The 12,934-nt window shown below is 46.7% G+C and overlaps 1 pseudogene; it reads left to right on the plus strand.

The window, feature by feature from the left end:
* The first annotated feature begins 346 nt into the window (after positions 1 to 346).
* LOC105003440 lies at positions 347 to 4,803 on the plus strand (annotated as a pseudogene).
* Positions 4,804 to 12,934: the final 8,131 nt, after the last annotated feature.

Below are 12,934 nucleotides of genomic sequence, written 5' to 3' on the forward strand. Positions count from 1 at the left end.
GAGCTCAGAAGAGCTGGGGATTACTCTGGTAGTCAGCAGTCTCTTATCTGGCTGGTTCCTACTTGTGACCCAGAACTGAGGTGGTACCAACTGACTGAATTAACCTAGAGAAGAATCAAGAACCAAGAAGGGACTGGATAAGCATCCTCAGGTCCCCCGAAGGAGTCAGGGGATCCCCCCACCCAGGGATCCATCCACAAGGCCTCCTTCCAGGACCTCTACTCAGGGAGCCAAGTCTAAGGTATTCACTTTCTCATCCTGTTGTCCAGTAAGTGACTCAGAAGTGAAGCCAGGACAGCCATCGGGAGGGGGGACAGCAGAGGGAGTCCCCAAGGCCAGGTGGGGCATGGAGAGCAAGTTCCCCAGCATCCCTGGAGCTTCTCCTGTCCTCTTCCTTTGTCCAAGCTTCCTCCTGCTCCCAGATCCTGGAGCGTAACCACCAAGGCCGTTTCCTCCAGTTCTCTTCCTACCTCCAGCCCAACTGCCCTGCAGGCATCAGCGGACTCTGAACTGAACCCCAGTCTGGCTTTTGCCTCCTGTCACCTATGTGATGTGGAGTGCCTTACCTGACCTCACCTGTAAAATTGGAAAATTCCCTATGTTGTGATGAGGATCAAATCCATGGCCTGGGCCACATAGTAGGTCCTGCCTAGTGTGGTGCTATCCCCTCTACCTGGAATGTATTCATTTAGGTGGAAACCTCTCCCCTCTCCTGAATCCCCCCTTCCCTGTTCTGTGTTTAGACACCTGCCAAGTGCTCTCATATATAAGCACCTGCTTGTCAGGTGTGATACCTCAGGCAGGTACTGACTCTATTGATCTCAAAGGCTTCCCTGCAGACACCCAAGTGCTCAGTTATTCCCCCATCCACCCACACCCCAATCGATCAATACACAGATTTAGTGTTTTGGGTTCCCTCCACGTGAGGCCTGTATTCCTTTCTCCCTTAGTGACACAGGAAAAAGAGAAAAATTAAAAGTCTTCATGCTGCAGGACAGAGAGAGGAAGAGAGATTTGGTTTTTCTTCTAATAAGGACACTGATCTTACTATATTAAGGCCATACACTTATGGATGGCGTCATATCATTATAATTACCACCTTAAAGTCCCTATCTTCATATAGTCATTGCAAGAGTGGAGGGACATTCAGGGCTTCATCTTATGAATTTGGGAGGCAGAACAGTCCACCCAAAGCCCCTGGTGAATCCATCATCAGTACCTAAGATGAACTTTAACCGCTTTAAACTCAGTACCATTTACCTTCCATCATAATTTCTTCTGATCTTTTTATTTTCCTGTCTAGAAGGCAAAAGCCTTTTTAAGGGTGTCATTGAACATTTCCGGAAAGAGTGAGCAAGGAAGAACTGCATTTCCTACTCACTGAAGAGAAACACTGAGAGAGTTTTGTGGCTGAGGCTGATTTGTCCAGGTAACCCACACAGGTGTGCCAAGAACGTCACCTAAGTCACCCAGATCCCCCAAAGAAGATCTCACCCAGGCTAGCTTCCTCCTGGCAGGCACATCTCCCCCAGGCAGCATTCTATGAATGGAGTTGAGGATGTTCCATCTCAAGAATGCATGAGGAATATTTCCTCCACGTCATTTGCTGGAAGTATATAACCTCAGGTTGAGAAGCGATAGAAACCTGTGAGAAGAGCAGGTTATGTGACCTGGGCAAGTTACTAAACTACTCTCTGCTTTAGTTTCTTTATCTGCTCAGTTTTATTGTGAGGACACTGAGATCATGCATGCAGTGTTTCAAACAATAGCCGGTATAGAGTAGATACTCAATTAATGTTAAAATTTAAAAGCTTGTTGGAAAGACACAGGGGTCAAGAGCCTTCTTTCTGGAGATGAGAACCAAGAAGGATATCCTTTGGGACAAGTCAGGAAATCCTGATACCAGCATCACTTTCTGTTCCTGGGGATTCTGACTAGAGTGCTTTCATTCCCTATCTTAGGGACTGTACCAACCCTGCAGGATCCTGCTGGCCCATAAAGCAGGTAGGCTGCAGAGGAACTGGGTGGAGCTGGTAGGATCCTGGATCTAGCCCTGCCCAGCTCTGGGGCTCTGGGCTAATGTCTTGGAGCCCTAGGTCTGTCCTGTGTTCAATGGGAATAGCAATTCAATTTGATGGACTATGGTGATGGCCTCAGAATGAACTGCAGAGTCAGAGGTGGGGAACCAAGTGCAATCATCTCATCCAAAGGCCCAGGGAGGCCAGCACCAGGGTCAGACCCAGGGCTCAGGGTGGAGCAGCAGGTCCAGGTTGGAGGACTAGTAGGCAGGCTTGGGTAGCAGGACCAGGACTAGAGTGAAGAGAGTGGGCCCTAAGGACACAGAACTGAAGGGGCTGTGACTCTAACAGAGGTCCCCTGAGTGGGGGTAGGGGGGAGGGACATTTCTTCCCTCCCTGACAGGATCACTTCACGCTGGGCTAGAGGGCCCTGGGTGACCATGTCTGCACACCCTGCCTGGGACCTGGCTTCTCACTCCATCTGGGACCTTCTTCTAGTCTACGTGGAGCCGCCCTGACAGTGGAAGGCTGTGTGGCTCAGGGAGCCCTCCAGGGTCACAGTGAGTGGCTGTGATTGTGTGTCATTTGAGGGATTCTGGGGAGCCTCACACATCCCCAACAAGAGGAAAACACTTCCTCCACCAGCTGTGCAAGTGCCAGTCTCTTTAGGCTCAGCCATTCAGATGAGTGTTTCCTCAAGTCTCTTGAATCTTTAGAGGTTCCACAAAGTTGCACATGGCCTTGGAGGGCAGACTGGTGAAGCTGTCACAGGTAAAGTGTGAGTTAGGCTGGTGATACCCAAGATGTCAGGGTGCTGAGTGATGGGTCAGGAGTCAGGGAGGTGGGCTGGAGAGTCCAAGAGGAGCCAGGGCTCACAGCACATCTCCTGCTTCCCTGTCAACTGGGGCAGTGGATGGACCCAGTGATCTTCCTCTGGGAAGGTCATGGAAATCAGGCTTGAGGGAGAGCAGATGCCAGGCAAAATGATCGTTAAGGGTCTTTTTAGTTCTGAGTTTTGATATTTTTAAAAATTCCAAGTACAGAGAGTTAACCAATCTGAAAACTCTGGGGCACAATTCCCAAGACTGTCCTTACATTTGACACCAATGGCAAATTTGGGAGACTCCCACAACTTACCTCAAGTTTAAGAACTGAAAGCTGTCATGATACCAGTTACAGTTTATTACATGGAGGGATGCAGTTTCCCATCAGCCAAAGGGCAGAGTTTGGGCAGGTTTCACACACGAAGCTTCCATTGTCCTCAGGACACATTAATGTCCTGGATTCAGTGTGCGGCAGGACACACAGAACACTGCCCTCCAAGGATACTCACCCTGTTTAAAAAATTATCCTGACCTGTGGTCTCCAGCCCCTCCTGGAGGTCAGACTAATGCACTACAGTCCAGCTTCTCCAGAGGTCAGAACTGATAGCACGTGACCCAGAGGCTACTCATCACCTTGTCAGACTGTCCAATGGCCCAGGCCACAAGGATACTTGTATCAGCCTGAATATTCTAGGGGCTTAGGAACCACTTCCCAGTGTCCAAGGGCAAAAAAACGTTGACTCCTCACTACACACTCAGGCCCTGAGTGACAGTTTTTCTGCTCTAATCCCACTTGCCTTTGTTTATCTGTGGAGTTCCCACTCTAAACACACTTTAGAAGTGATGGCGTTGATCTGCCTGTGAGATGTCTTTATCAAATACTTCTCTTAAGAGAAGGTGACTTTTGCTGCTTTATTCCAGGATTGACTATGTACATGGAGCATCTACAATGCCCAAATATGTGTTTAATGTTGAAAAAAATGTTTGCATTTGTAAAATTCTTTCCTGGTGATTTATAATAAAATCTGCAGCTTATGCAGAATAGCTCTTGCTGAACCTATTTTACAGACTAACATAGTCTTTCTTAATACCTTGGCATTCACTGTTACAGGAAAGAGGCAGATACACTAGGTAAATATCTGAACAAACTGCACAGAAACTTGGTCATGAGGGACTAAGACAGGCTCCAACGAGGCCAGTTGGACAGAAAGAGGTTTTTGGAGAAGTTTCCTCAGGTGAAACAGAAACTTGAGGAGGGCATAAAAAAGCTCCGTGCGCTGGCAGACAAGGTTGACAAAGCGCACAGGGACTGCACCATCTCCAAGGTGGCAACCGCCTCTGCTGGCTCTGTGTCTTGCTTCCTGAGCATCCTTGGCCTGGCTCTGGCACCCATGTCAGCGGGGTCCGGTCTGACACTGTGTTGGTGGGATAGGGCTGGGAGAAGTGGCTGCTGTGACTGGTGTGTCCACCATCATGGTGGAAAGTAAAAGCAGGTCATCAGCAGAAACTGAAGCCAGTCGCCTTGTGTCAACTGGCATCACCGAAAAGGAGGTGACTTGGGGGCTTCTACATAAGGTCACACCCCAGATTGTTTCCTCTACAAAGAAACTCTACCAATCCATGAAAGGCATTGGGAAGAATGTCCAAAACTTCAAGCTGGCCAAAGCTGACCCTCACTTAGCAGCCAGTTCTCAGTGCTTCATGACCAAGTCTCAGTCCAAATTGGCAAAGTCAGGAAAGCTTTTGGAAGCATAGCTCTTGCAATGTCCAAAGGAGCCCAGATGGTGCATGCGGTCACTGTAGACGTCTTCCATTTTATGGGTGTGTCCTTCCTGGTCAAAGAGGCAAAGCGCTTGCATGAGAGGTCAAAGACAGAGTCAGTTGAAAGGCTGAGGCAGCAGGAGCAGGTCCTGGAGAAGAATTTGGAAGAGTTCACCCGCACCTCTGAGAGCCTGCAGTAGGGCCTGACACCCCCACCCCAGGACAGTGCAGGGACCAGGCACACATGTGAGGTGAAGGTTCAGAGCACCTTGTTAGAAGGAAAAGGAGGGGGAGACAACACTGATGGAGCTGGGTGCTAGGAATCTGGCATTTCTGCAGCTGAGCACAGCAGGGGAGGAATGCATACAGGTGGAAGAGAGAAGGAAGGAGCCTAGAGCCTGGACTAAGGGAGGAGGGGGACTAGCGAGTGAGGGGAAGGGAGAAACCACTTATTTTGGACTAAAGAACACACTGGGGGCAGAACAGAGAGGCAGGGGAACTAACAACAAGAGGCCAGGAATATGAAAGTGTTTAAAATGGGAGAAAAATCAAAGGGTTAAGATTATTGAGGTCCAGGAGAAGCATCTGAGGCTCCTCTATCGCCCTCCCCAGGGTTTGCTGTCCCAGCAAAAAGAGTCTCCCCCTGGTGGTGGTCTCTAGCCCTCCTTCACCAGAATCAGCTCACCTTTGATCCCAGCAGGTTTATCTTAATTAGGCAGTGTCTTTATTCTTTCTTTTTTTTCCAATTGAAGTATGGTTGATTTACAATATTCTGTTACTTTCACACATACAGTAAAGTGATTCAGTTTTACATGTACCTGCATATGTATACATGTGGGCTTCACAGGTGGCTCAGTAGTGAAGAATCTGCATACCAATGCAGGAGATGTGGGTTTGATCCGGGAGGAGAAATATCAACAACCTGAACTATGCAGATGATACCACCCTAATGGCAGAAATTGAAGAGGAACTAAAGAGCCTCTTGATGAAGTGAAAAAGAATAATAAAAAAGCTGGCTTAAAACTCAACGTTCAACAAACTAAGATCATGGCATCTGGTCCCATCACTTCCTAGCAAATAGATAGGGGAAAAAGTAGAAATAGAGACAGACTTTATTTTCTTGGGCTCCACAATAACTGCATATGGTGATTGCAGCCATGAAATTAAAAGGAGCTTGCTCCTTGGAAGAAAAGCTATGACAAACTTAGACAGCATATTAAAAAGCAGAGACATCACTTGGCCGACAATGGTCTGTCTAGTCAAAACCATGGCTTTTCCACTAGTCACATATGGATGTGAGAGTTTAACCATAATGAAGGCTGAGTGCCAAAGAATTGATTCTTTTGAACTGCGGTGCTGAAGAAGACTCTTGAAAATCCCTTAGACAGCAAGGAAATCAAACCAGTCAATCCTTAAGGAAATCAACCCTGAATACTCATTGGAAGGACTGATGCTGAAGCTAAAGTTCCAATACTTTGGCCACTTGATGGGCCAACACATTGGAAAAGACCCTAACACTGGGAAAGGGAGGAGGAGAAGGGTGCAGCAGAGGATGAGATGGTTGGATGACATCTTGGAGTCAATGGACATGGGTTTGAGCAAACTCCAGGACGTAGAGATGGACAGGGAAGCCTGGCGTGCTGCAGTCCATGGGGTCGCAAAGAGTCAGACACAACTGAGCAACTGAACAACAACCAATGACCCATCAGCCCCACTACTGGACATATACCCTGAGAAAACGGTAATTGAAAAATGCACATATATCCTAAGGTACATGCTTGCTTGCTTGCTTGCTAAGTCGCTTCAGTCATGTCCGACTCTGTGTGACCCCACAGACGGCAGCCCACCAGGCTCCCCTGTCCCTGGGATTCTCCAGGCAAGAACACTGGAGTGGGTTGCCATTTCCTTCTCCAATGCATGAAAGTGGAAAGTGAAAAGTGAAAATGAAGTTGCTCAGTTGTGTCTGACTCCTAGCGACCCATGGACTGCCATTGCCTTCTCTGCCTAAGGTACATAGCAGCACTATTTACAATAGCCAGGACATTGAAGCAACTTTGATGTCCATTGACAGATGAATGGATCAAGAAGATGTGGTACATATATACAATGGAATATTACTCAGCCATAAAAAGAGTGAATTTGAGTTAGTTCTAGTAAGGTGGATGAACCTAGGACCTGTTATACATAGTGAAGTAAGTCAGAAAGAGAAAAACAAATATAATATATTAATGCTTATGTCTATGAAACCTAAAAAATAATGGTATTGAGGAACCTACTTACTGGGAGGGAATGGAGACACAGATGTAAAGAATGGACTTGTGGACACAGTGGAGGAGGGAATAAGTGGGAGGAATGGAGATGATAGTGTCAACATATGTCCACTATTAGGTATAAGATGGATAGGTGGTGGGAAGTTGCTGTATGGCATGGGGAGCCCAGCCTGGCACTCTGTGTTGACCTAAAGGGATAGGATGGGGGGAGGGGATGAATGTTTAATTATGGTGATTTGCACTGTTGAATGGCAGAAACCAACACAACATTGTAAAAAAATTTTTTATATATTTAAATAAATTTTTAAAAAGAAAAAAAAAATAAGATGAGTGGGTGGGAGAGGTGACTATGCTAGAATTTCCCACCAAGAAAACACCTGCCCACCACTGTCCCTCTTTCAGGGATGACACCCAGAGCTAGCTGTGTCCAGAGGACCCCAAGCTCCAAGGAGGAGGCATCCTTGAGTCCCAGCAGCTCCTGTGGGGTCAGGGACTACAAGACAGGGCTGGGGGTATCGGGGGTGGGGGGGGCAGTGCAGCTGAATATTTGCCCCCTGACCCCTGTGTGTCTGTGCTCAGGGGCATCTATTCCAGCCTGAACTCTGAGTGCTGGGGGACGGAATGTGAGTGTGCAGTATTTGGCCAAATGGATATTTGCAGGACATGAGCTGCTGATGCCGATGTTTGCAGGACAAGTTCTGCTGCCAAGCAAAAGCCCCGAGGCTGTGGCTGGCACAAGGGTGGGGAGCTGCAGTTGACAGATGGACTTGATGACTACTATCTGGAGTATTTTTGCAACTGTGCTTTTTTGTCTTATGAGTCTGCAATTGCTAATTTTTAGATGTCTCTGATTCAAGAGCTGAATGATGGTGGTGAGAATTAGTGGGTAAAAGAAGGGGAGGTGGTGAGTCCAGCTTTGTGACTTTGGGCACAAATGATTCAATGACTGAATCCTCTAAGTCTGCTTTCTCATCCTTGAATGAGAATGAACGGGAATGAAGAGAATAGCAGACAATCTAATGGGGCTTTGGAAGAAAAAAGAAGGTAATGCAGACACCTGGAGCCCAGAAAGTAGCGCTTCTTGTTGACTGAGCACTACTGTATGCCAAGCCTTGTCTCTACTTGTCTTATTCATACACTCAGTGACACTGGAAGCTACACACTCTTTCTATGAATAAGGAAACCAAGTCACAGCAAAAACCTGGGGGAGTTGAATTCCAGGAGGACTGTGTGATGGCAAATTCTCTCCCCACTCACATACAAGGTGGAGACATGGACACAGCAGAATGGGGCCCAGAGTCTCTGTGGGCAGAGATTGTGGGAAGAGTTCAGGCAGCTTTCCCCCGAGGTTGGGGCTGTTCCAGGAGTGAGCTGATACTCGGTGCCAGTTGCAGTGGGTGCCCATGGACCCGGAGCATATCTGCTCCCTATTGGCCACTAGGCACTCGGGCCGCCGAGCTCACCTCATATGCCAGATAAATTGGACAAGTTTAGTGGTATTTAATGTTTGTGACTCAGATCAAGCTAACAGGGAAGATTTACAGAAGAAAATAATATTTTTTGCGTATCTGAAGATTTAAGAATTTCCTTTCTGCTGGGGAAATAGCATAGTCCAGAAAAGATACCAAAATGAGATTCAGAGAAACCAGTCAGCTTCCCCTGATAGCTCAGTTGGTAAAGAATCCACCTGCAATGCAGGAGACCCCGGTTCAATTCCTGGGTCGGGAAGATCTGCTGGAGAATGGATAGGCTACTCAATCCAGTATTCTTGGGTTGCCCTGATGGCTCAGATGGTAAAGAATCTGCCCACAGTGAGGGATACCTGGGTTCGATCCCTGGGTTAGGAAGATCCCCTGGAGAAGGGAAAGGCTACCCACTCCAGTATTCTGGCCTGGAGAATTCCATGGACTATATGGGGTCACAAAGAGTCAGACACGACTGAGCAACTTGCACTCACTTCATTTCAGCCAGCTTCCCCACTTTGGGTCAAGTCTGAACCTTAGTTTTCTCTTGTGACACAGAACTAATAAATGCTCCCACCACTGGATGTTGTACGATATATCGTTATGTGTGTGAAAATGTTTTGCAAATTGTAAAGGGTTGAGGTGCTGTTGTATTTTTCCACAAATGTTGGTCTTTTCAAGGATTTTTTTTTAAAGTTTGATTATGATAAAATATACATAACACCAAATTTACCATTTTAGCCATTTTAAAGTATACAGCTCAGCAACCAGCCCCACCACCCCTCCACAGAACATATTACATTTTGCAGTATGGAAACACTGCCCCGATTAAACATTAACCCCCTCTTTCCCCTTCCCACAACTCCTGGAAGTTACCATACTAATTTTCTCTTTGGACCTGCTTACTCTTGGGACCTCATATAAGCAGATTCATACTGTGCTTATCATTCTGTGACTGTCTCATTTCACTTAGTGTAATGTCCTAAAATTTCATCATGCTGTAGCACATGTCAGAATTTCCTTCTTTTTCAGTGTGACTAAAATTCCATTGTATGTATTTGAAAGTGAAAGTCGCCCATTATTGTCCGACTGTTTGTGACCCCGTGGACTATACAGTCCATGGAATTCTCCAGGCCAGAATACTGGAGTGGGAAGTCTTTTTCTCCCGGGGATCTTCCCATTGTATGTATATGTGGCTTTTTTTCTTATCTATTCACCCACTGATGGACGCTTGGGGTGCTTCTCCCTTTTGGTCATTGTGAATAATGCTGCTATGAACAGGAGTGTATAAACATCTCTTCCAGAGTCCTTTTTCAGTTCTTTCGCTGAAGTTGCTGGATCATAGGCTGATACCAAATTTAATTTTTTAAGGCACCATCACCCTGTTTTCCACAGTGGCTAGATGTTATTTTTTAAGACCGTATCTTAGCACAACAGTGACAGCAGACAAGAATTCCCTTAGTCTCCTGATTGCCAGAAGGACAGAAGTGGCTGTGCCCCCTGGCACATGTCCCAGGATATCTGGTGTGGCTTTCGGGGCTCTGGCTCCACCCCCACTCATTACTCCTCACCCCTCTTGTTGGGAATCTGCTGACTTGAATCTGCTTCCTCTCTCCAGGTAAAGCTTGTTTGCAATATCTTTAGAACCTAGCAGAGTACCTTTCAGCTTCAAACCTCTAATCCAAATCAATTACTCAATTACCTGTCTTTTAGAATCCAAAATCTTTTTTTAACTAGGGAGAAAAATTAGAAAGAAAGAAATTTGCAAAAAAAAAAAAAATACAAGATTCAAACCAAGTCTGACATTGGACATCTAACACTTGCAAACACCATGCCCAGGCCCAGGCCCTCCTGATGCTCCAGCTCCTGTCTTCCTCACCCTCCTGCTTTCTCAGGCCTGATCCAGGGGCCTGGAGGACTTCTTGCTTTATATTCTTGGGCTCCAAAATCACCACAGCAATCTCTTTATAGCAAAGCAAAGACTGGGTCTCAGCCTGGAACCCTTGGGCAAGAGCTCTGACGGGCAGCTGCTTCCACTAGGCTCACAGTCAGCCCTCCTCTTCCCCGCACTTTTGTGCTCCCACATGATTGCCAAAGACCCCCTTCAGATCATTGCGGTAACCGCACCAAAGCATCTGTTAATTTCATGGCTGCAATCAGTATCCACAATCTTCGGGTCTTTGCTCAGGCTGCCCCTCCCTTGCATTGCATTTCTCCACCTGCCTCTCCAGGTGAAAGGTTGTTGTTCAGTCCTTCAGTGGTGTCTGACTCCTTGCAATGCCATGAACTGCAGCACACCAGGATTCCCTGTCCTTCGTTATTTCCTGGAGTTTGTTCAAGTTCATGTCCATTGAATCAGTGATGTTATTTAACCATCTCATCCTCTACTGCAACCTTTTCCTTTTGCCTTCAATCTTCAATGATCCCAGCATCAGGATCTTTTCCAATGAGTCGGATCTTCGCATCAGGTGGCCAAAGTATTGGAGCTTCAGCTTCAGTATCAGTTCACTGGAGTAAATATTCAGGATTGATTTCCTTTAGAATTGACTGATTTGATTTCCTTGCTGTCCAAGGGACTCTCAAGCACCACAGTTTGATAGCATTGATTCTTCGGTGCTCAGCCTCCTTTCTCACATCCACACATAAATACTGGAAAAAACATAGCTTTGACTATATGAACATTCTTTGGCAACGTGTTAAATGTCCAATGTCAAATTTGATATGAATCTTGGCTCCTTTCTCAACTTCCTTCCTTTCGGCTGTCTTATCTGCAAAATCAGATCAGGTTCCTGGCCTGCATTATGGGAGGGAGCCACAATGCCCCAGGGTCATGTCCTGGAATGAAGCAGCCCTGATGAAAGGTCAGGTTGACCTCCATGGGAATCCAGGCCCACTCCAGCCCCTTCTTTTTGAGGCAAAGCACGAAAGTAATGGCAGTCCACCTGCATGATTTATAAGGTATGGACATTTTTAACCCAGTTTCTTTAACTGCAATATGAAGACAACAATTTCTAGAGCTGATGTGAGACTTAAATAGGAAATGTGTGTACAGTGCCAACTCAGACCCTGACACACACTCAACCCTCTGTTTATGGTGGCTTTTTGCTTGGGAACCAGACAGCACACAGGACTGACTTTCTGTTTTAAGGTTTTCTGTGAGATCTGTTATCAAGGAAAAATAAACCAAGGTCTAAAAGAGCAGCATGCTGTCAGCCTATCCCACAAGCTTCTAATTCCAAATGGCATTAACCACCAAGGATTTGAGCCTCGGGTGAGTCACAGGGACCTGAAGGTACTGGTTCTGATGACCCTGATATAAGGGACAAGCCTAGAGATATCTGATCAAAACAAGTGGAAGGACATGGACACAGTGGCTGAGAGGTGAACTTAGGTCCCTCTCCCAGGAACCATGGGAGCAGAGCATGGAATGGTGGTCTATGCATGGGAGGGTCCTGGAGGGCTTCTCAGAGGAGGTGATGCCAGATTTGGGCTTTATAGGATGAGTGTCACTTTTCAGCTGGTAAGGCCAGGTGTTTCTGGCAGAAAGACCTCTGTGAGCAAATGTCTAGAACTGGCATGGATATGGCACTCAGCAGCAGCAGTATGACCAGTACACAATGAGCAGCTGGTATGTTTGGGGACTGTGCCATGTGCTGGTGGCACAAAGGTGAATGAGGCAGGCAGGAGGTGAGTAAGGATGAGAGTAGAGGGCAAAGGGGCCTGGAAAGGCACTCATGGGGTAGGGGAGTGATTTGTCAAGGGCCTCACAGTGTGTTGGTGACAGGTCTTCGTTCAGGGAGTGTAGAGGTCCTTTAATGGACCTGAACTTGGTGGTCTGGAGTCAACGATAAGAAAGTAAAGGAGAGAGAAAGAGGTTGGTATTCCTTGGTTTACTCAGAAAGCCAATAAAGTCCCTGACACGGGACTTGCTCTGTTCACAAAGGCCTCAGGCGCCCTCTCGAGGGGGTGAGGGTGCAGAGTGCCTTCTCGAGAGGCTCTTAGAAGCCCAGGCAGGAAAGTGAACCCAGAGAGCTTCTGCACTCCAGAAATTAGCCTGAAAAAGAGAGAGAGAGAGCGAGAAAGAAAGACACGGGGACCAAAGCTCTGATGGAGCAAAGGTGTTTTAATCAACATGGTGTGGCCATATATACTGTCTTACAAGGTAGTTATTCTCAGCAAAGATAAAGATTAAAATTCCAGACTTACAAAACATAGGCAATCCATATGAGAGAGAGAGTTGTAAACAATCACTTTTACTGTATGGTTCATAAGAAGGAAGAGGGTACTTATCACCATATTGAAAAACTAACGAAGGAAATGCCTGGATTCCTCAGACCCAAGAGAGGGGCTTGCCTCTGTTCTTAATTCCTAAATATTCAGGAATTGATAAGGAACAGAGGATTCTTTTTTTTTTTTAACTTTACAATATTGTATTGGTTTTGCCATCTATCAACATGAATCTGCCACAGGTATACATGTGTTCCCCATCCTGAACCCTCCTCCCTCCTCCCTCCCCGTACCATCCCTCTGGGTTGTCCCAGTGCACCAGCCTCAAGCATCCTGTATCATGCATTGAACCTGGACTGGCGACTCGTTTC

The sequence above is a fragment of the Bison bison genome, unplaced genomic scaffold (genome assembly GCF_000754665.1).
Source record: "Bison bison bison isolate TAMUID 2011002044 unplaced genomic scaffold, Bison_UMD1.0 scf7180017864468, whole genome shotgun sequence".
NCBI lineage: Eukaryota > Metazoa > Chordata > Mammalia > Artiodactyla > Bovidae > Bison > Bison bison.